This window comes from Euwallacea similis, chromosome 27 (assembly GCF_039881205.1).
Source record: "Euwallacea similis isolate ESF13 chromosome 27, ESF131.1, whole genome shotgun sequence".
NCBI lineage: Eukaryota > Metazoa > Arthropoda > Insecta > Coleoptera > Curculionidae > Euwallacea > Euwallacea similis.
In genome coordinates, this window is record NC_089635.1 from 225,727 (window position 1) to 249,150 (window position 23,424).

General features: G+C 34.2%; 1 protein-coding gene across 1 annotated transcript in view; it reads left to right on the forward strand.

The window, feature by feature from the left end:
* The first annotated feature begins 720 nt into the window (after window positions 1-720).
* Window positions 721-23,424, forward strand: part of LOC136417255 (lachesin-like) — a 67,115-nt gene continuing 44,411 nt past the window's right edge. Inside the window, exon 1 of the mRNA XM_066402859.1 lies at window positions 721-877. The gene's annotated coding sequence lies outside the window, so the exon portion shown is untranslated. The remainder of the gene's footprint in view (window positions 878-23,424) is intronic.

Sequence of the window (23,424 nt, forward strand, 5' to 3'; positions counted from 1 at the left end):
AAACTTTGGATTGCTTTGGTCACTGAATTGAAATGAAAATTTCCACTAAATTAAAGTGAAAAATTATATTGAATGTTTATTGGGCAATATTGTTAATTTATATTTTACTTTTTATGAATTTTAGAATGTACTTATATTGATAACTTACGTAAAACAATATTTTGTTAAGACACCCATAAAAAAATTATCTATCTACCTAAGTTGTAGTAAGGTAAGAAGGAATTCGTTCGAGATGGAATCATCTTTACATGAGGAAACTAAATAGTTTAATCATGTGGTATTTTTAAACACAAATACTAAAATTTAACTGAAATAAATTTGCAATATTTATCTATACAGCAAATAATATCAGCATTGAGTTTATCCGAATGACAATGCACTAGTGGCAATACAATAGGAAAATGTTAATCATTCGTTCTTCAATCGTCCCGCTAGATATTTTTTGTTAAAATTTTCATAATCTCAGAGAATGTGATAGGCAATTTATTCGTAGCAGATGAACTTTTTCAAGTAATTCGTTAGGGTGGCGGTAAAAGGAAACGTAATTAAAGATAATATTTTATTGAGTCTATTAGAAATACTTTTGATTTTAGAGAGGAGGGTTTCAGATGAAACACTTAAGTGAAAAGAAGCAACAGGATTTGAAAGGTCGGAAGGGGTCATAGAAAGCGCACGCTTGCCACCATTCGCACGCGACTGTGCGACGGGTTAAGCCGTTACAGCCACATTTTCAAGCAAGTCCGCGAACGGCCAAGTTCTGTACATCTCTCGGTAGAAACTCTTCCTCTCTCTTTCTCTCTGTCGTATCGGAAACACATTTTTGTTGGTTAACTTTTTGGTTTGTGGGTGCTGGAGAATTCTGCTTCAGAAGTGGCCGGTAAGTTGCTTGTTCTTTTTTAAAAGCCTTCCGAGTGGATCTATGCAGTTTTGCGAACTTTTTCAAAACTTTATAGAGTCTTTTGTCTGAGTTTGTACGGGAACTTTCAAATCGACGTTGAACTGCATAAGACCACGGTTGCACTATAAAATATAAATAAAGCGTGTATAGAATAAGTGTCTTGAGCACACGCCGAGCCTGTAGTTTTGTTCCCCTAGAAACTTTTTAAACACTTTGCGCAGTTTTAAACACTCACACTCACCGAATTCTCTTCAGACTCTCTATAATTAAGCCAAATTATTCAACAATCAAGCATTAAGGAAAAGGTCAAATTCCAATTCGAACTTCAGAAAGCCCTTCGATACAGCGGTCACACTTAATCTCTCAACCTTCGCAAAATGGCTGTAAGACAATTGGCTGAATAACAAACGATCGGAGATAATTGACCGAATCCGGCAATTCAGCTACATATTAAATCCAGAAAGTCAGTTACTCTCCAGAAAGTAATAATCTCAATCTCTCTGCAGAGCAGAGCTCCCAACCTCAAATGGAAATTCCTTTGGAGCACTCATGTACCTAGTCACCATATAATTTAAGATGATTCAAGAATACAGTCTTACATGAACTAAGATAGAGCCCTAAAAGTTTTGCATTCCTCGCTATAGAGGAAATATGAAGTTTCTAAGAGCCAATAGATCAAACTGAAGCTGAAAACCAATTTATGCGAAATTTAAAAAAGAGAGAATTAACTGTCTTTATTTAACAGCTTCTATGAAAATTATTCTATTTATGACTTTACCTGGACTTGTTATATTATCCTAAAATCTAGGTAGGTTTATGAATTAGTTTAGATGGACCTTAGATGATGTTGTAATTATATACTTCAACTTCAATTTTTGTTATCATGCAGTAGTGTTAATCTCATAACTAATATATTAGTTGATTGCCAGAATGAGATTGTAGACAATTAAATTGACTTTTAAATAAATTATACATTGTGCTCATACGCGCATAGGATATCCAGAATATTTGAATGTTATAGAGAAATCTGTTGTTGACTTTTTTAATGTTGAAAGTAATTGAGACTTTTGAAGAAAATATATTCTTAAATTTTAATATTTTTATCAAAAATTCAGGTATCTGAAAATCAGCAAAATTATTTTAGTGTAGCTTCTGGTATGTTGATTTGTTTTCAGTATTTTAGAAACTTGTTTATTTCGGTTCCTGCACTCATGTAGCGAGTTTCAACCCTTGTTAGTGATAAGCTTATACAATCAACATGGGCTTGGAGACAATTTAATTAATTTTAGAAGGAATAACGTTTGTACTCTTAAGCCGAAAAGGTATCCAGAGGATCTGGATGTACTAGAAAATGCAGTTGTTTTAAGGTTGGGAGAATGTGAGGATCTGAAGCAATTTTCAGATATCTTCAAATTTCTGGTCTTGAATAGAATCGATCTCAACTAGATGAATTGGTTTGATACCAGTACTTGTTTTCAGTATTTTAGAAATTCTTTTATGTTCTTATGTACTGTTAAAAGCTGCTTAAATTTTATAAGTGTTGGTATCGATTTTAAAAAATTCTCTATTGAAAATTTCTCCTGAAAAGTATTTGCATTGTAAGTTTACTAATATTTTAATAATTGCGCTTTTTTTCTTATTCAATCTGGTAAAAATTGCACCCTTTCGGTTTGAAATTCAAGCTAAAGTGGAGCTTAAAATTCCCTTAGAAAACTTTTAATGTCAAAAAACGTTCAGTGACAATTTGTCTGACAGGAACACATTTTACATGGGGATATTTTTAAGCTCCACTTTAGCTTATATTTTAATAGTGCAAACATCAGCCCTAAGTAATCTGAGGCATATACCATCAAGTTAAGCTGTTTTAATCCTGCAATTAACAGATTGAGAGCGAATGTTTCATATCAAGTCTGCTAATTAGTTCATATTCTATAAGATTTTATGCTGCAGAATTTCAAGCTAAAATATTGATTTAGAATAAATATAAATATAGTGATGCCATTCCAGGTAAAACATTAACATATTTCATTTACGTTGGACCTGCAATTCTGAGACTACGTTATACATTTGAACAAAACTTCTATAATGCAAATCTGGATAAGATTTTTGCATCCCCTGTACTTTAGAAATCTTAAAGGAATAATTAAGGGCTCAGCTGTGAGTCCTCTCAATCTAATTTTGTATAATCCGCCTTCTAATGATTGCTGTGGGGCACTGAGATCCTATCTAAAGGTAGTTATTTAGATCATCCTTTCTAGGCTTAAAGGATACTACAAATTTGAGTTTACTATGGAAGTTACTTTAAAAATCGATCGAAAAACTGGCCCCTAATACTTATTCCGATTAAACTGCATGTGCATACTTATGATTTTGGGAAAATGCAATGCCACACCGGTTGGCGTGGTAGAGTTTAAGTCCGAGGCCCTCGTGTTCATTGATAAGGAAGAAATCGCCAACTTACTGCATGAATGCCCTATCAGAAAGCAAATCCTTGGGCCGTGCCCTGGAACTGGAGTAAATGATATAAATTGGTTTGGAATTTTGTACGAATCCGAGAAGCGGCGTAAAATTCGCTTTGCTCTCGAACTATTGTTGTAATTAGTTTAGTCATCTCTCTATTTTTCCAAGCTTGTAACAACCAATCTGTCTTCTAATTGACAGATCTCATTCGTTTCTACAGTACCGAAAACAAACTATTTCTAGTTAACTATCTGAAAGCGTAATTGAAGAAAATACTCAACCTGCACAGGGATTGAGGTTACGAGTTTTCCAAGCAGCTGTTTTTTATTGGCAAATCTATTTGTGCTACACGACCAACTCCTCTCCAACATTTCTAACCCGTTGACAAGGAAAAAATCGCTAACTTACCGCTTGAATGCCCTATCTGAAAGCAGTTTCTTAGCCTGGAGTTTAGAACTAGAGCAAGAAGTATAAATGGCGCATCATTTCTCTTGATTCTCTAAATAAAAGTTAACCTCCATGTTGGTTTGTACTCAATTAAAGTGAAGTAATTCCTGATAGAACAGGCCATTATCTGCAGGAACACTGTTTCGTGAATTTGTTGGGTTGTCCGTCTTCTGTGTGATCTGTCTTTTTATTGGCTGATTTAAGATTGGCGGTTTTACTAAAAAAGCTGAAAATAAGAAATAAACAAAACAAGTAAAGGAATATTGATATAAGTATAATTTTGTAAATATTATCCGAGAAATGGGCCTGATTCTTTGTTTTTAAATCTATTTCGTAGGTTTGTTATTAAGAACAATAAATTAAAAGAAAGAAAGAGCGCTATTACCTCCGAACTGCCTGGAAAGCAAATTAATTGGTTCAATAGCCCCGACACATTCAATTTGGACTATTTCTTCTTTAAAATATATCTCGTTGGGTCAAACTAAATTTAAAAAATATTACGAAATGCACCGCAATATATGAAATAGATAGGCGTGTGAATGCCCTATCGTGGCATCGGGCTGTCTCTCGTTGGAACGTCCGTGGTGGCCCCACATGAATATGCATGCACTGACCACACACATATGCTAGTGATGTATCACCTACAAGCCCCCGTCATTTCCTGCCTACTCTAATCAATTACTTGCGTATATGAACATGTAGCTTTGGCTACATTTATGAAAATCTGCCATCAACAGATATACTAACAGGAATCAGTAGCCAACGACATATATTCGCAATATTTTTCGCTCATGAGTTCCCTTAGTTATTTAATTTGCTTCTATGGTTGTTAGGAAGTTTTGAGGGTTTGGCTTCCACCACTTGAGATCTGTCTAACATGAAGCATTAACAGGGGAAAGCCAAACAATGCAACAAATTCGTTCAAGCGCTATTCAAATATTCATAACTGAAACCAGATTTAAACATTGGTTAAATCGAAATAGAGGCCCATTTCACTTATTTTAAAAGCAAAGTCGACCAATACAACTAATAATCTATCAAAAAATGAACGATCACCGAAAACGGTTTCGGTCGGTTTGCGAACAAATAAACGGCTGAAAAATAGCGTTAAAAAGTATCCACTTTAATTCCCAATACCGCAAAATATTTTCGAAATTGACAAAAATCCTTTAATGATCGTAATACGATTTTTTTATTGGAAGCATTTACAGCTGTCGCTATCAACTGGAAAAAACTTCACTTTTCAGCATTTTCCAAATCTATATACACATTCCTCATTTCGAACATTAAACGCTCTTAACGCGGGCATAAAATGGAGTATATATAGACAGAGAAAAATGTAAAAATTTTATTTGTTCCGCAAGAGAATGCATTTGTAAAGCTTTTAGCGACATTATGTTTTATCCGCAGCCTGTAAATTTAATTACGAACGTAATTGTTATAAAGCTCCAAAAAATATAAATCACAGGCTCTAAGTCACTCGGTAATTATGGAATGTATATGGAATTCACGCTCGGCTAAATCAAGAATGTGTAATTCCCTAATTTGGCCTCCACAGTTAAATGAAATTTTTGCGGTATTCGCGAAACACAAGGAAATTCCACAGTTTCCCTAAATTATGTATTATATCTTTACTATAATCTCGAATTCTCTTTTTAATTAGCTTGCCCGCAGAACACACTTTGTAATGACTGTCATAATTTTCTTACTCGATTAACCGCCTAAATGCTCCCACACATTAAATTATTATTTTTAAGCCTCAGATTTACCTTAATGGATTATGAAACAAGTTTCAGGCAACTTTTTTCTTTAATACTAGTTATTTTTCATATCTAAAAAATCAGCGATCCATGTTGGTGCAGTATAATTAACCAACGTGATCGTACCTGCATTAGATGTATTGTAAAGGGGAAAAATTTTAATCTCAAAATTGATATTTATTTGAAAATTGTGTATTAACATTGTATGATATGCGTATAATATGAAATAATGGGCTTAAAAAAGGTTCAGTTAAATACCAGAGGATGAACCGTTTATCCTGCTAGTAAAAACTGGCTCATATTGCATATGCGAATCCAGAAAAAAATATGACTTTAAAATGAAAAACAGTGTACATATAGATTTAAAGACACATCACATCACATCCAGGACACGTTTCAGATATTTCAATACTTAGGTATAAGTTAATTTCAAGATAAAACATTTTTTGTAAATCTCATTAGCGCAAAAATAAAAACTCTGGAAAGTTAATTTTTGGATTTCATAGTCCTAATTTGAGAAGGAAATCTCGTCTCGTCTAGCAGAGATAAATTCTGTCCGACAAACTTTTCAACTTTCTAATCTTAAAGGAAAATAGTGAAACTTTCCCCCAGTTTTTCAGCGGGCATGTTAACGTTATTTGCAAGCTTCTTTTTCAAAACTTCCTGAATTGACCTGAAATGGTTTGAAACTCCGGAAATAAGCGGCAACCCTATTGGCCAGTGATTTATCAAGTAAAAAATTACTCAGCAAGAACAGCGAACGGAGGTAAATAAATCCAAAGCGAAACTAAATGACATTAAACGTTTGGAGGGCTTACCTTGTTAGGAAATAAAACCATCTGTTTTATATATTCGATTTGCCGCAATTCCCCAAGCCTGATTTGGACACCTACAATATAAATAGTAACTGACCCTGTTTCTCTACCATTTACCGTTTATAGGGTCCCAGAATGTTATATATATATAATCTAACAGATACTCTATTAGCAAGAAAGGATAGACCAAAATGAAAATTTATATAGTTTTATATTATGTATCGGAAAGATTTTAGGCGTATTGTATTATGTAAGTTTCATTCCATAACGATCGGAATCCAAGAGAGACGTGTGCAAAAATAACCGGTATTATAATTAAAGGGGATGTAAAACTTTGCAGCACGTTTCTTATGAATATTTATACAAAAATTCCGTGTACCAATAAAAGGGGGAATAAACTTGTACCAGTTTTAAATTAAAATGTGTTCAGCTTTCCCGCTAGTAGATATTTGTGGTTAGAGGTATCGTCCGCCAGAGGAAATATTTATTCCTCAATTTATATTGCCCTAATTGCAACTCAATATCCGACTAAATTCAAATTTAAGTTAATATTTTCTCAAAGCTTTGAGCAATTGTTCCGATGGATCGAACTAAAAACTGAACCATCAAAGGTTTCATCCTCAGAGGCAATTGCATAGAGTATATAAATTTAAGTACACCTGCGCTCGAACTCTAATCGTATTTTGTAGCTTGGCTTTTGCTCTAAAGCAGCCCTTGAAGTACATTAACTTTGCTTAACCGAATTGACTTTGACACAATGGCTGGATACCTATACAACTAATAACCCGATGTCTTTCTTGTGAGAAACGTTTTCTGTCTGCGCCAGCCTCACGGAACGGCTTTTAACCTATCTTAATTATCATTTTCCTTTTATCGTAAAATTCACGGAGAAATAACACGTAGCATTAGCATATTACATCATCGACTTTCACAGGCAATGAAGCATCTTTTAATTAGTTTATTAACTAACGAAAATCTTTTGGTTGTTTTGTCATTATTACTTTGTCGTCTGACTTTTAATTGGAAACTATAATGACATCACACAATTCATTCATTTCACTCTTGCTGTTTCAAATCAAACTTTAAATATGAATTTATTAATTAAAAAATATATTGTCTTTTAACTAATATCTCAACTTTAAAAAATTACCAGAAGAAACCTATGAAATATCCTGTACCTAATAATTAGATTATTAGGTACAGGAAAAATATTTTTATCTTGTTTTCAAAAACAGATGTACTGTCAAAAAAAGTTTAAAAATATATGTACCTTCTTCTGAATAAGTAAATTTTAGTACCACCCAACGGCTTTGCTGAGCAACTGAAGGTTCAGACTTAAAACACTCTGTTAGGTTCTTTTAATTTCGCTCATTCTGATATAGGTACATTTTTTAGAAGAATTTTTTTAGAATCGTCGATCTAAATATTTCACTGCTGACTTCAAAAATGCTTTCTATAAAAAATTACTAAATATTCAATTAGGATACTGTTTTCTAAAATGCAGGTGTACCTAATCTCGTATAGTAATGATCGTAAAATGTCCTATTGACAATTCGTCTTAGTGTTAATAATAGTTTTAAACTACAATCGAACCTCCATTATTCGAATTTTAAGGGATCGCAAAATTACTTCGACTTAAGGAGATTTCGAATTAAAGAGAAAAGAGTGGATAATAAAACAGATAACATTTATTGCACATGCAAATATGTGATTTAAAAAATATATAACACATTGCACTAAATAAAACATGTATATAGATTTTTCTCCGTTGTCTAGGGGTTTATGAATTGGAGAGCTTCGGTAATTGTATGTTAGGGATAGTTAGGGGCCTTTCAATGATAGGCGCGTTAACTTAACGATATGAATATATTAGATAAAACTTAGCACAAATTTAAAAAGCGCGGGCATGACCCCTGAGTTTTCAGTCCACAAGGAAGTCAGGAAAAAGAGAGCGATCCACTTTCTCCCTAGCTTTAAGTATTAACATCCATAGTCGTAAACCATGGGCAAAGCATGTCTAGACAATACTTAAAGGCATCAGGACAGCCCTCCGCATGGAACCGCTACGTCCACATCTGGCACCCAGCCCTTAGCGAAGACCTCGCCAAAGGGAACCAGCATTGCACTTCCCATGCCAACAAAGCGTCGTGGAAAAAACCCAGGGTATCGGGTAATGTCAACCATGGGTGTACCTTAAGGGTAAATCGCCCTCGTGCCCCATTCCTTAATTTTAACTTACAAAATAATATTTACAAACTATGTACAACTAAGCGGTCTGACAAGCGAATCCCACATGTAAATCTATAGATATGTATTTTCATATGTGTGTTCACAAAAAATGTGTATTATGTACATATATATGTAATTACACATTATGTGATCACTTTTTAAAGTAATCGGTTATTAAGTTTTGGTGTACTGCGTTCTCCTCACAATCTACCTTATCAAATTTCTATAGTTTACCAAGTGAAGGAAATATATCATCTATCGTATTTTCATTCATTCTAAAAAAAGTTGGAATGTTTCAAATGCATTTGACATTTCGTGACGGAAAGATTTCTTCCTCGGAATATCATCAGTGTCGCTTTCATCGGATATTTCTTGATGCTCATCTTGGTTACTAATACTAGCAACAATTTCTTCATCTGTAGAAATCTCGCTGGTAATAAGGTCATCATTAACATTCAAAAACTTATCCATGGATGTCGCGTGATCTACGTTGCATAATTCTACACATCAATTAAACATATCTTCAATATTCGAGGTCATTTGTGGTTCCTGGATAATTTTTTCGATTCCTAGGCTTCAAGTTACAGAGAGTTCCTAGTTAGGAAAATTCGAGTTAAAAAAATTAAAATACATGGCAATTAAACAAAACATACACGACAATAATAAATTTCGAGTTATAGAGGTTCGAGTTATGAAGATTCGACTCTATATATTTTTTGGATACATCCAAAGTTAAGATTTTCAGAACAAGCAAACGATAAATGGTTTTATCAAGCATCTGAATTTTAGAATATTGAAGCATGCTGTAAGAAAATGTTCATGGCATACACAAGCATTATGTTGTGCATGAAGACATATACTTATGTGGGTGTAGTCTCGAAAGATTTAAAAAAAAAGAAAAAGAGAACCACAAATAGACATCAACTGAGCATTTTGTGGAAACATCCAAAATTTCCCCAATTTCGGGGATGCATTCTAAGTATACACGGCAGCTTTGCTATGGATTGGCCATGGAAGCTGTGATTTTCCCAGCCAAGAATGCTAAAAACGTAACATGGAAAGTTTCGTGCGGATGAACACAAATGTAATGAAAAGTTCGTGGCATCTCCATAAAAGGAATCTAGCGTTCAAATAGAAATAGAAACACAATGTTGGGTAACCCAACGAAACGTGTTTCTACTTATTGGCTTCATCAGGCATGTATATGTATAAAGTGAGTAAGGGAAATGTTGGTTGCTTCCAGAAAGGACTCAGGTGATACCTTCTTGAGGTGTCTCACTTTTTCCGCCCATCCTTTCTAGATTACACCCGTATGCGCCTAGTGTGTATGTTTTGGGACACGCACTTCTTGATGTATGTGTACTTTTTTTGTACACACACATACCTGATGAAGCCAATAAGTAGAAACACATTTTGCTGAGTAGACCCAAGATCCTCTTCCTTTTCTACTTGAACGCTAGATTCGTTTTGCTGACATCTCACGAACTTTTCTATATATTTTTTTTCATCCGTACGAAACTTTCCGTATTAAAGCGTTCTGTTAGGTTTGTATAATTTCATACGCTTGTGTACATTATGATATCCGATGATATTACGTTATCGATGAAGTTTGCTTTGTTGAAGTAGGTAAATGTTAATTATAATGTAAGAAAATCTTTCTTGATAAATCGAAACTTAGAATGTTTGACGTTGTCAATTTTCATCGTAATTATAGAACGTATAATAATGAGTTATAATTAAAATATATATTCAGTTTAGGATTTTATAACAATAATCTCTAAAAAAAAATTTCTCCCGAATGTACTGAAAAACTATATATCCGTAAAAAGTTGCTAAGACCGTTAGAGATGAGATTCATTTAATTACGAACATTTTAAGGTCTTAAATTCTGAAATAAAATATTTAAAATGCCAACAGCTGAGCAACAGAGTCTTCATAAATAACGTCATCAATAAATTCCAAGCCTCTAGGTGCAGATTTCAGTCTATTCGTTGACAAAATTAACTTCTCGTAGTAGAGATGGTCTAAATTACGAAGTAGATATTGCGATTTTGTTGAAACTATCACGCCCATCTTCATTTAATTAAAAACCTTCTAATTAATGTATTAACATTTTCAGGAGTCGCGATTTTGCAGGTGTTGAGAATATCGAAGAATGGACTTGTCCCCTAAGAAAATAAATTTCAAGCAAATACAACGAGGTAGCCAAATAAAAGAAGTCACAAACATCGTATCCTATTCACTATTGGTGGATATTTGAATAGTATCTTACTTGGAAGTATTTATAAACAAACTATCCGGCAGTCCCATTGAAATTCTCTACTAAAAACCAAATAAACTTTTGATGATAACATTCGGGCAGTTTGCAGAATGGACTCCCTCGAGTGCAGTATACTTTGAATACAATACCTTTTTGAGGCAGTGAGCAGCTGTGATGATATATTATTAATTTTGAGTCTCAAAGTAAACGTGCCCTAAATATGTTTTAAGCTTTAAACGGCAAGTAATACGTCTCGAACATGTTTCGAAAGCTTCTGTTGAAAAGCGTGTCGAATGTGCCCTTTGTAAATTGGGCCTAATTCCAAGAGGAAAGGAAGGGTGTTAAAAATGTAATAAACGCCTAAAAGAGACAACGAAATATGTTACCCAGGAATATAACGGAGAGAAAATAAATTCGAGGCATAACTTTCTCCGCCAAAAAAAAAAATAAATTGAATACACAAATCAATAAAACATTTATCTCGTTAGGGGAATAAAAGTTTTTAATTCGCTTTTGGGGTTTTACTATTACTTCCCTTCTTTCTTCGAATTTTAAAGAGATATTAAGCAATTAATATGCTGATTATAGAGTTGATTATAGAGCTTCTTAATTTTAATTAAATTGGTACACGGGGCCCTTCACGCTTTAATATTTCATTAAGTTTTACCTTGCCGAACCGATAAGGCGGCTTAATGAATAAATAGCTAAATTTAGCTAAATTTAATATTTTGTTTGTTGAAATATTTTATTTTTAACAATAAATTCAACTCTCTGCTTTTTAATATTCAATTTTGAAACAATAAGAAATTATTGTAAATAATATTTCGGTTGTTATTATCCCCTCGACGTTTAAATTATAAAGTGAGAGTCGTGAATTGGGATCCCCTGTCAGACTAAATATTTTTATTCAATTGAATTGAATGAATGACGTCCAAATAACAACGGACAGGCGAGGGAAGGCTGGCGCGAGAAGCAACCAGTTCTAAACCTTCGAGCTGACACAGATAAATAGCCATCATTCAACAAATACCATCTTTTAATCACACGAATTTCAGCCAAATGCCAACTAAACACATAATTTTTTACCGGCTTGGTTTCTCCACTCAACCGTTAGCGAACTTTAATTAATACTGAATACTTGCGACATTACTCTATCCGGATTTTTCAATCTCAAATTTATATCATCTCGAAGCTCTTTCCATTAGTTAGGCGGCGAAACTAGCTCTATTTTGCCGCACACTCATATCTCACAATAATTGAAGCTTTAAATACACAGAAAACACATTAATTTTTTTTACTTTGGATTTTATAGTACATTCGTTGACTCTGTGTGGCATTAATTTATAACTTTCTTCCGAGTAAAGCCTTGTCTTGTTTCTGCTATTAGGGCAGATCCAAAAACATCAAAGAGGTTATTCCTTTAATTTTTAGAACGAGAATGAAAACATAATCAGCTTCGTAAAATTACTACAAAGCCGGAAATTAAAAAGGGATGAAAAATCTATAGTTGCCCGATCAGGGCCTTATGTACAGCACTCGAGGCTTATCTCAACTTACTGAAGCTAATTAAATGAAAGACAAGAGAATAAAATTGTGCGCAAGACTGCTGGTAATAAAATTAATGTGATTAAAAAAGGAAATTAATTAAAGAAGATAAAGAGACTTTAATTTCTTTACAAATCCAGTCGTACACACTCATCCTTTCACAATGAAGTTCTGTTAGGAGACAAAATAAAATAAAAAAGAGTAACGATAAAGAAAAGCAAGCCCCGGGATTTTTTAGGGAAAATCTATCTGTGGTGATTTAGGGCACTCCAACCTTTGTTTAATGACCCTATTTTATTGAAAAGCAGAGACGACTTATTTATACGGGGAATAACACTCCTTTTATTTCTCGGGTTATGTGTTTGCCTAGCTTTCCGTGGGCCCCACAAGGGAGAGTTTGATTAAAAATTTTAACAGCAAGATAAGAACTTTTCTTTGAATGTTTCTCGAATAAAGGCTCAGGTGCTGTGGCTGATTCGGAACGGCTCTCGGATCCGCACTCCCGCAGTCGATGCAGTGACACGGCGTGCCTGTGATTGATCACCTCTATTTAGCCAAATCCTATTGCCATATCAGCCCGAATCTCATTATTATGTCAAGCCAAGATGCTACTTGAGTTAATGCATGAACAATAGGCATTCTGGCTTGGTTCGCCTGTTGCTATAATTTATTAATAGCCCAATAAAAGTTCGACTTCGGCGACGCCTTGTGTCAGCCAGTTATACCTACAGGAACGGAGAAGTAAGAATTTGTCAACCATTTATTTATTGAAACTTACTCCATAGTAGAAGGAAAAGTTACTGATAAGTCTGCAACAGAAGTCTAGGGCTCAAGTTTAAATAATAGGTTTTTAATTACTGACTACAACAGGCATGTATGAGTATAAAGTAGGTATACACATATTGCGCATGTCCCAAGACATATACACATGCGGGTCCAGCCTGAATAGGGTGGAAGGAAAAAAGAAGGGAACCACAGAGAGGTATCAGATCAGGTTTTTGCGGAGACATCCAGTTTTCCAACTTTCGGGAAAGAGTTCAGGATATTCGCGGTAACTTCGTCATGGATATCTGCCGTTCAGATGTTTTCCTAGCCAGGAAACTTCAAAAATTGAAATTTTTTGTGCGGTTGAACATAAATATAAGGAAAAGTTAGCTAACTTTATTTCGTTGGGTCTTTGCTAGGATGCATGTGCATAGGTCTTCCTCGGACATGCGCCGCATGATGTGTGTGGAACTAATTTGTACTCATACACGCTTGATGAGGCGAATAAGAAAGAACATATGTCACTGAGTTGTCTAATCTGTTCGTTCTATTTTTATTGAACGCATTATTGCGAAGGTAGGTTGAGCTGAAAAAGTCCAGCAGGCGTCATTTGGCGTTAACGCCAGATATATTTAATTGAAAATACGAATAAATTAAAAATACAAATTAAAAATGCAAATTAAAAATAATAACTAAATTATCAATTAAAGAGACGCCGTTATAAAGTTAGCGAATCCAACAGAGTCAATATTTTCCGTTCCTACGTCTTTTAAGCAAAAGGTTTATATTGGTATTTGCTTAAGCAACGTCAATGAGAAGACATCAAAAAGACGTTACAGCAAGAGCTTCATTTCTACACTGTCTTGAGGTCATAACATTGTGGTGAAGCTGTCAACTTGATTGCGAAATACACGAAATAGAAAGGAGGCTTTTCGCATATTTTAAGTCTCTAGAGTTTTCCTTTACTGCGAGTGGCGATTTTTGACTTTTGGATAAAGATATTGGCGTTCAATGTTTGAGGCACGTTTATTTTAAAGGCACTTTAAGAGATTAGGTAAAGTGATACCAAATATTGAGTAGAGTGGAGTCCTAAGTTATGTGTAAGACTAAAACATCTTTCGAGTTCGATCCTGGAGTAACTACCAGCTTTGTTTTTCAATGTCTAGGGACTAATGTACTGCAAGGAGTAATAAAGATTCAATGGTTCTTTTATATGCCTGGAGCTCCTCGATTTCTAAAGGGAGTAGGGCTTAACCCATGTTCGAACTACTGAAAAAGATGCTTAGCGGAGAATACGACTTTCTTTCCGACCACTTGAGCATAGCTAGTTTAACTAGGCATGCTGAATACATATCGCTGCCTTAGGGTCGAATTATTTGGGATTAATTTCATAAAAAGCTAGGGCGAAGTCGGAAAAAGTGCTCCTTGAAAGGGCGATTGTTTAGTGAGGGCTTACAACTGTAAATCCGAAACTGCGGAACAACATTTGCGGCCTGAATTCTGCATCCCCACGTACATATATTCGCGATATGAACAATGAATAAAACTTCCTACACAATAGTCAACCGACAGAACTTGTAGTAACCAAAACTTGTTAATGGATAATTACCCTTGCTGCTTTAGTTTAGAAGGGACCAACATAATTCAAGTATTTTAACGGTTGACTAGTTTTTACGTGCGGTTTACCTGTCGATGATCAAAATCGATTCCATCAAAAATAAAATCCCCAATGCAAATACTCGGCCAGCTTTGGATTTGAAACTTTTTAACAAACAAAAGTTTTATTTTATGAGGCCAACTTTATTTGCGAGATATTAGTTGTGCAATTTTCGCGACCGCGGACGATTTTAAAAAGGAAGGAGTGGTTGAAGAACTTCAGAAAACTGGATCCGGAGACAAAAAGTTGCCCTGGCATTGTGATTTAAAGTTCGAACCTTCAACGTCGCCATTTTACGAAAGGGATTTTTTTTTGTTTTGTTACTGCTGAAATAACCCAAGGTTCTAATATTATGCAAACCAATGAGAATATGATTTTATCAATGGAGATTGAAACGATTGTTCATATGTTGGCTTGCGACGACCGCAACATTAGCACGATCCCTATGTTGACATTGTCCACAATTTGTTAATGTTGTTGATGCTCAGAACTAGGGTGTAAAGATTATTGACCCTTAATTGATTACAATATCCGATAACAAATGGATCCCATCGCAATAATCTGTTTCAGTGACCTAGAATGAACTAGTTCCGATTAAGATTCACACATTTGGAATTCCGCATAAATATTAATTCAACTTCCTGTAATTTGTTATAAAGCCAGAGTCTCCTCATTAGTTCATGGCTTTCAGAGTTCTCTGCTTAAATACAATAGAACAAAAACTGGAAGAAGCACTAATGATCTTATCATTTATGCGGCATTTTAGTAATAATACATTGTGATCAAGTATCGAAACGAATTTCTTTAAAGTTTTTGCCAGACATCATTTATAATCGTTTTTCTACAGTCATCCGCAAATCAGGGAAGTGGGTTTGTTATTTGACTGATTGATTGATTTTGTTTTATTACACTTTTCTCATTTCTTTCATCGATAGCATCTGCACAATTCTACTTTTATGGCTTTCAGCTTCAGAATTATATTAATTCCAGAAGTAGCAGGAAATCACTCCCGAGAAAAATTGATAACTTAAAATCTTTTGCGCCACAGCTAAGTAGGATTAACCATTCCAGAGAAATTTAAAACAGACTCTGCTCTGTAACTGCAACATCTAATTCAATTCTAGTGAAGTTTTCCAAGCATGAATATACAGTTACCTAAATAATTATTTCTGAGAAAGGGGAATTAATATCCATAGAGCTCTCATAGAGCACATTTTAATTGTGCAACTAATTTTAGGAGCTACACTCTGTGGGTATTACCAAGGAAACACATTTATTTCATATGCATACACGGACTGAAATTTCTTACACAATGAATCTACTTTGCTTAACTCGAATAATTGCAATTTCCACGCTACAATTCTCTAGTTTCGGTACTCTCTGAATTTGGAGTCGGAAGCTGTATGAAAAACTCAATTTCTTGCCCGATTTTCAGAATTTAGAAGTCAAACAAAATAGTTTAAATTGATATGTACTCGAAAGTAAATAATTATATTGCAATTAACAACAATGGACACTTTTCTCCTCAAATGGCAACTATAATATAACATTTTTCAATTCCCCTTTAAAAGTTTAGAAAAAAATTCACATGTAGAGACACCAAAACGATTAGATTTTATACCTATATGTCAGGTTTGTTCAACGATGACTCGACGAAACTTTAGCTTACTGGGGTCATTATAATGTCGTAAATAAATTGTGGCTTAAATCTCCCCCTATATCGTCTTTAGATTTTTTTTTAACTCTCAAAATAAATTTATAAATATCGGTTGATTCTTGATTATTCATTTATCGAATAGTTCAGGTTAGATCAGGTTAGTCCAGGTCATAAGTCTACATAGTGGGTTTAGTCGGTTGATGATTCCTGGATGGGAAAGCCAACCCGGCACAAAGTGAGCAAACTGTACTACTGGCTATTTAGTGGTATTCGACAACTCTTTGCTCCAATTGCTCTGTTATGAAGAGTTTTTGAAATTTGAATATGTGTCTTATACCTTACCATAAGGTTAGGAACTCTTATTTAAAGTTTGGCCTGAATTTCTTCTTCCCTGCAATGGAAAATTTTCGACTGTGTTACCGTAAGCGGTGTTTTTATGCAACTTGTAACATACATATATTGGTAGAGCTGATGACCCACTGAATAATTTTTTGTGAGCGTGAAATGTTTTATTATTTATGTTATATACGTTGGAATGTATATAGTAGCCAGACTGGGATGTTGCATGTATAAACCGTGGAAAGTTGAGATAAAAGAGAATAAATTACTGATTAAACGGTGACGGTCATTAAGTCAAATTCACCCCGAACACAGATGGTTTTTGTTAGGGCACGTACTTTTTTAGTTCAAATAAAACTGGCCAAATTTAAGCGGTCGCTTAAATAAATAGCGTGGCGAGGAAAATAGAACGATAAGTCGACGTGACAGTGGGCATATCGTGGTTTTGCGGTCACTTTAAAGCAAATTTCAAAATAAATATAAATGGCCGAGTAGCGTTGAATATTAGTTGGAGGGAAGGCGAGACAGGCAGGAAGCAATTGCCGGGATCATTAATTTAAAAGCTACATATTGGGGTGTTTTTGTGGTGTAATGCTGACTGTTGTCTGGAGATGGCACTGAGATAGAACACGACACAACGAAAATGAATTGGTGCGAGAGAGGCTGACCGACAAGCCCCGACTGACAACCCTCTGTTTCTGGTCTGACGTTTGGGTTCATCGTTTATATACTTTTAGACGAAATATAATTAAAAGGATTGACAGTTGATTTTATTTTCGCCTCGTACGGTTAGCTGGGTGGCTGTGCGCTTGCAGCGAAATTACCCACTTTCACGACCAGGCATTTCACGTAAAATTGATATTAATAGTGCACATCTTAGCCCTGATATGGTGGATAAATATTTCACGATACTCAAAAAGCACTCAAAACTCTATTCTAATTATGTGTCATTGAACATAATTAAACTCGATGGCAGCACATATTTGTATAGTTAAAAATACGGCTGTAACAGATAGGAATTTTGGGCCTGATTACCGGGACCGGAATATCCATCAACGATCGGACTGGATTGTGGGAGAATTTTGCAACTATGTACAGGGTGTCCTATGTTATATGAAAGATTATTTATTTCAAAAGTTTTGGGATAGTGGAGTTTATATAGAAAAACTTTTCGTAAACTTGTCTTTTAGAGAGTTTTGGGTTACAGAGTGAATCATAATTTAAAGTTGTAAATATAGGAGAGTTTGCTTATTCTACTCTTCGCCGTAACCCCTTTTATCACTATAAAACTAGGTGACACAAAATTATTAACTATTAGGCATATAGGATAGTTGGGCGTATCTTTTGTTAGCCTTCTTAGGGTTCCTATTACCCTGCTCATTTGGCGTAGAATTTCGCTGCTTTAGGTTAATAATGTCTACTTTAAGATTGATAATGTCCGTTGTGAGCGTGTTCTTCTTTTTGTTTTTAGCATCAAAACGGAACATGTTTTGTAAATATACTCCAAAGGCACGTGCAAAAATACAAAAATCCCTAAAAAGACATAAATACTGCAGAAAATCTTTAGTGGGAGAAAACAATTGTTTATAGTCAATGCTTCCGATGGGGTACTGAAATTGTATCGGTACGAGACCAATCTAATATGCTTTGACTCTAATATGCTCAATCATAATGTATGTGTTAAATAGGACAATACGATGGACGGCACGCAATATTGGATAAAAATAGAAAACTATTATTTTTAGTACAAAATATTTGAAAAAAAAGGAAGAAAAATAACATCTCTCTTTAAAAAAGTTCTGCCGACATGCGCCCAATCGAATGTGCTTTGAAGCTGTGCTCGAAATGGGCTCTGAAGGGATAATCCGATGGGAGGCACGCAACATTGGAAAAAAATCAGAAAACCGAATATCGAGGTGGAAATTATTTAAAAAAATATTGAATGTTCTTCTTCAAAAGAATAATTGTGCCAACATGCGCCTAATGGAATACTGTGGAACAAACATGGGATTTATCCTACAAATTCAAAAGCGTCAATATATGTATGTCAATATAAGTAGAAGAAATTTAATTTTAAAAAAATTATGTTGACATGTCGCTTGTAGGAAGTGTTGCGCAATTAGGATCGTAATATGAGTGAAAAAAAACAATTCGAGCTTAATACCTCCCTTGAAATACTTTTATTAACAGGAGCCTAATGAAACATGCGTATTTAAAGAATTAAGGTCGAAATGTTGGTGCCAAAACAGAATATCATTAAATAATACGATAGTATCAGGAGTAGGATTGGTAATAAGACACACCACATTGGAAGAAGTGGATAAACTTGATTAGAAGCTGGCGGTATTGGAAAAAAAATTGTAAAAAATAAAGGAGAATCGAAATCTCGTTTGTGAAAGCCTACACGGCTTGGCAAGACGATAGATTTGATTCATTTTTTAAGATAAAATTTCTACACGGATTTCCGAAATATCGGCACCTTTTGAAATTTCCACGTAGTACATACTACTAGAATTCTTTTTTCGAGGTTCGAGACAACATAGATATGCGTATATTTTACTTTTTAAATACTGATTTATAATATTTGATTTGCAGATATTTAAAATATTACAGAGTTTTAATGGACAGTTCAATTTGATAAAATATATACAATTTTAATATTATCCAATAAACCCCAATGGGCTGGGTTTCAAATATAAAACCTATTTTTTTCCGCACTGGTATTTATTCTATTCCTAGCAGTAAATAGCAGCTATATATTCTATAATATAATTCCATCCTATAATTTATATTTAGAATATCTCAAAAATTCAAAAAGAGCAATTGAATAATCATCCGCACTATTATTGTCCTCATTACAATCAGGAGCAACATCACAGTAAAAGTAAGAAATATAGTATTACGTACTATTTTAGCATCTCCTCGCTTTGCGCTCTTTCACGTGTCTTATCGCAAACGACAGCAGCATCAGCAACATTAAATAACTTATTTTAAAAAATATAAAAGACAGCACATTGCGAACTAAATTAAGGAAGCTAAGACATTAATAAGCCGAATTGATTAGTGAAGAACAATTAAAAAATAGTTAAAGTTGGAGCCAATTAAAACTTTATTGTGGTTACAGCCGTTTTTGGGATAAAATAGTTTCAGGGCGATAAAAATTCGTATTAACGGAAACTTAAATGGGCCACTCTCCAGGACTTCTAATTCTTGTTTATGGTAATTGAATGATGCTATAGAGTTCGCAGTTAAAATTCACTTTAAAGTTGTAATATGGAGTTAATTAATTTATTGTCGATTAGTATCCAATGTAGCGAATATTTTTTATACATGCTATGTAAGGCAGCTGCAAAATTTAATTTATTAACATAATAAGGAAAATATGTTAAACGCGTAATAGCTTTATATCCGTTATGTTGGAATAATTTTAACTGTTCACATCATGGCCTAATTTCCAACATCATTATTTTCAATTTAAATAATTAACTTTTCGACAACGGATTTTGTAATTGAATTGATTTAAATTCATTTGTTTTAAATATTTAAGTACTTTATGGAAATGGCAGAGACATAAAAATGCTAATTCAAAAATAGGATACAACCTTGTTAAATATAAAACAATCCTAGTCTCCTCGCATTACTTTTCTCGATAAGGACGCTGCTAACCTGATAAGGGCGAGAACAGAAATATTCAGAAGGATATTTAAAATAGAGCATTTAAATGCTCTGGTTTCCGTCGAATAAAGAAAGTGATAAGATTATGGCCTAAGGTAAAAGCTACTTAAATGCTCCGATCCACTCTTTCGAGGTTTTAAAATTCTGCACTTTCAGTAGCGGCGTAAATTACACATTTAAACTCCTTCATAGGCGATTTCAATTTTAGCTTAAACTGACTAATTACGCTGAACCTAAAATCATTCATCTATCTAAACTGTTCAGAAGTTTGTGCTGATAAATAAGGAAATAAATAATCGAATAAATTACAAGTCACTTTAAAGGAGGATTTATAGACAAAATTTGGTCGAAACTTTCCAGAATAAAATCCCTGTGATTTGTCTCCACTGCACTGTACCTTACCAATACCTATATTCGTCTGGTGCAGCTACAATGACGAAATTGCAATTTTCAGATCTTCTACGACGCCTTTATTGTTTACTGTCTTCGAGGCTTCATTCGCTCCATGCAATGGCGCACATGAGGACTCTCTTTATTAAAAACCCAAAAGAGATATTATAAAAGAGCCCATTTAGGTTGTGTCTAAATATAAAACAAAGTGAATGTATGCATATTTTTTAAATTAAGAATTGTAGCAATTATTAGAAGATAATTGAAAAGTAAAAATTTGTCACGTAACTGAAAAAAAAAACAGTTTCTAACATAGGTAAAGATATGGGTACAAAATTAACGCAAACGATCGGTAGTACGAAAATGTATTTAATCTCATCATTATCAATAGTAGCATTTATTGCAGTATCAGAAACATTGATTTTCATTTTATGTTATTTTGCATTAAATTGCATCTCCTCCTTATAATTGAAGTTCAGGTATGCATTAAGCAAATTAATATCCAATGTAGGTCAAAATATAGATGCAAAATTAACTAGATAAGAAGGGAAAGGGGGCTCTAACCTGATAGACAGTTCATTGTAAGGGACGGTCCTTAAGCGGTCTTTGTTAACCATTAATCATAGTATCAGGCTAATGGAGCCACAACGTAGCTTAATCGGCTCTGTCCACGGCTTTTGATATCTTAGGGGCGAATAGTTCAGATACAGGTTTCCACGTCGGGTTAAATTATTGGGGAGTCTAGCAATAACATAACTGATATTATGTGTCAAAGAGAGATAAAGCAGATTGGAAAGTTGGGGGTGGAGGTCGACCTTTGTATTGATTAATACCGTAGTTGTTTCTGAAAAGAGCGGCATAATTATAGTTATTGGTCTAGACTAGAGGCAAAAGATACTGGCGCGAAAATTCAGTTTTTGCTAGAAATCACGATATCAGAGAATATCTGGAGTAAAGCAGAATGATAATAATAGACGCTCTAAAGTAAGCTTCCGTTGTTCCGCATACCCTTTTTATAAATTTTTGGGCATGTCAGAGGATAAGTAATTTAAACCACCTTAAAGTTTAGGTCTTCCTTGTTAACGAAATCGGACGAAAAACGCCTTTCTCACTCGAGCTTTTTGACTTAATAATGTCACAAACATTTTTCGAGTTTGACGTCGAACATAAGATGTTGCTCAATTTATTTTCGGCTGACATTTATTATATTTTGCTTGAGGAGTGTGTTTATTTTAACATTATTAGATCGATAAGAGGGAAATATTTTTCCGGATCTTGTCTGGAAGCTATTAAACGATCAGTAGCACCACTTCCAGACGGAAATCTATTTTAGAAACCATTGAAATAATCGCCAGTAAGTAAGAACACTTGCCTCCACCTACTTACATTGCAGTTAAGAAGCAAACTGAGCTGTTTAAGACGATTTAAAGGCTAAACGACTTTAAATAGGTAATATAAAGTTTTAACGGTGTACCGGCTCTCTCCCTTTCTCTCTTAAAAAACTGCTCACAGAAGAGTGAAGGAGTTAATATCAACAGCAGTGTGTTGTTATTTTCACTAAAAGACACCGACGAAATGAAATTTAATGGATTTCCCTGAATATTTCTTTTTCTCTCATTTTAACATTCATGGAGGTTGTATTGTCAAGAAAATAGAAAATGTGTCAGGCAAATGGTATATATTGAATTTCTTTCGAATGTAAAGTGAAATAGTCCCTGTCTGTTAATCCAATAAATTTCTTCGACTTTTCGCGGTAAAAAGGCAGGCCTTGTCCCTTGGGAATGGGGGATTTTCGCAGTTTGACTGTTCCGTGATCAAAATTTTAATAAAAGAACTTACGAACCTTTTTATTTGGCGGAAGATCTATGCGTATCAAAAATTTATGTTAAAATATAAAGTATTATATTTGAATTGAATATGAATTGATAAATATTTGTATAGCTATCAGTCCAGAAATTAAAGTTTATCGATTTAAAATTACGTTTAAGGCGATTTAGATGGACTTATCCTTGAAATCTTCAATGTTGAAAAATTTATGTTACTCATTAGTCTAAAGAGCAAACCAATCGAAGCTCTCTCGATCTAGTAAATATAAATTAAGGGCCACATTCAGAAACGACCTTCTAGTTTGGCTGTAATTTGAGTCTAGTTGATCTAGATTTTTTTCCAATGATTTCGGATTTACTAAATTACAGCTATTCATCCAATTCACTAAATAATTCATGATCAAGAAACTGCAGTTTCAGACAGTATGTGAATGATCATAGTATGGATGAAGTACAGCTTATCATAACATGTTTGTGAATCCGTTGTACCAATTTTCAGATATGAGGAAGCTTGAAGTAGGCAATTATCATCAAGTAGTCTTTCATTTTTAATGAGTTTAAGTGAGACGGTGTCATATGCTGAATACTTCCATATCCGAACTTCGATCGCGTTGGGGGATCGCCCTCATTTTCAGAATCTTATGGACTTGTGAACAGTCTGTATGCAGTTTCGTTTCACATCATATTGATTTTCATCATTT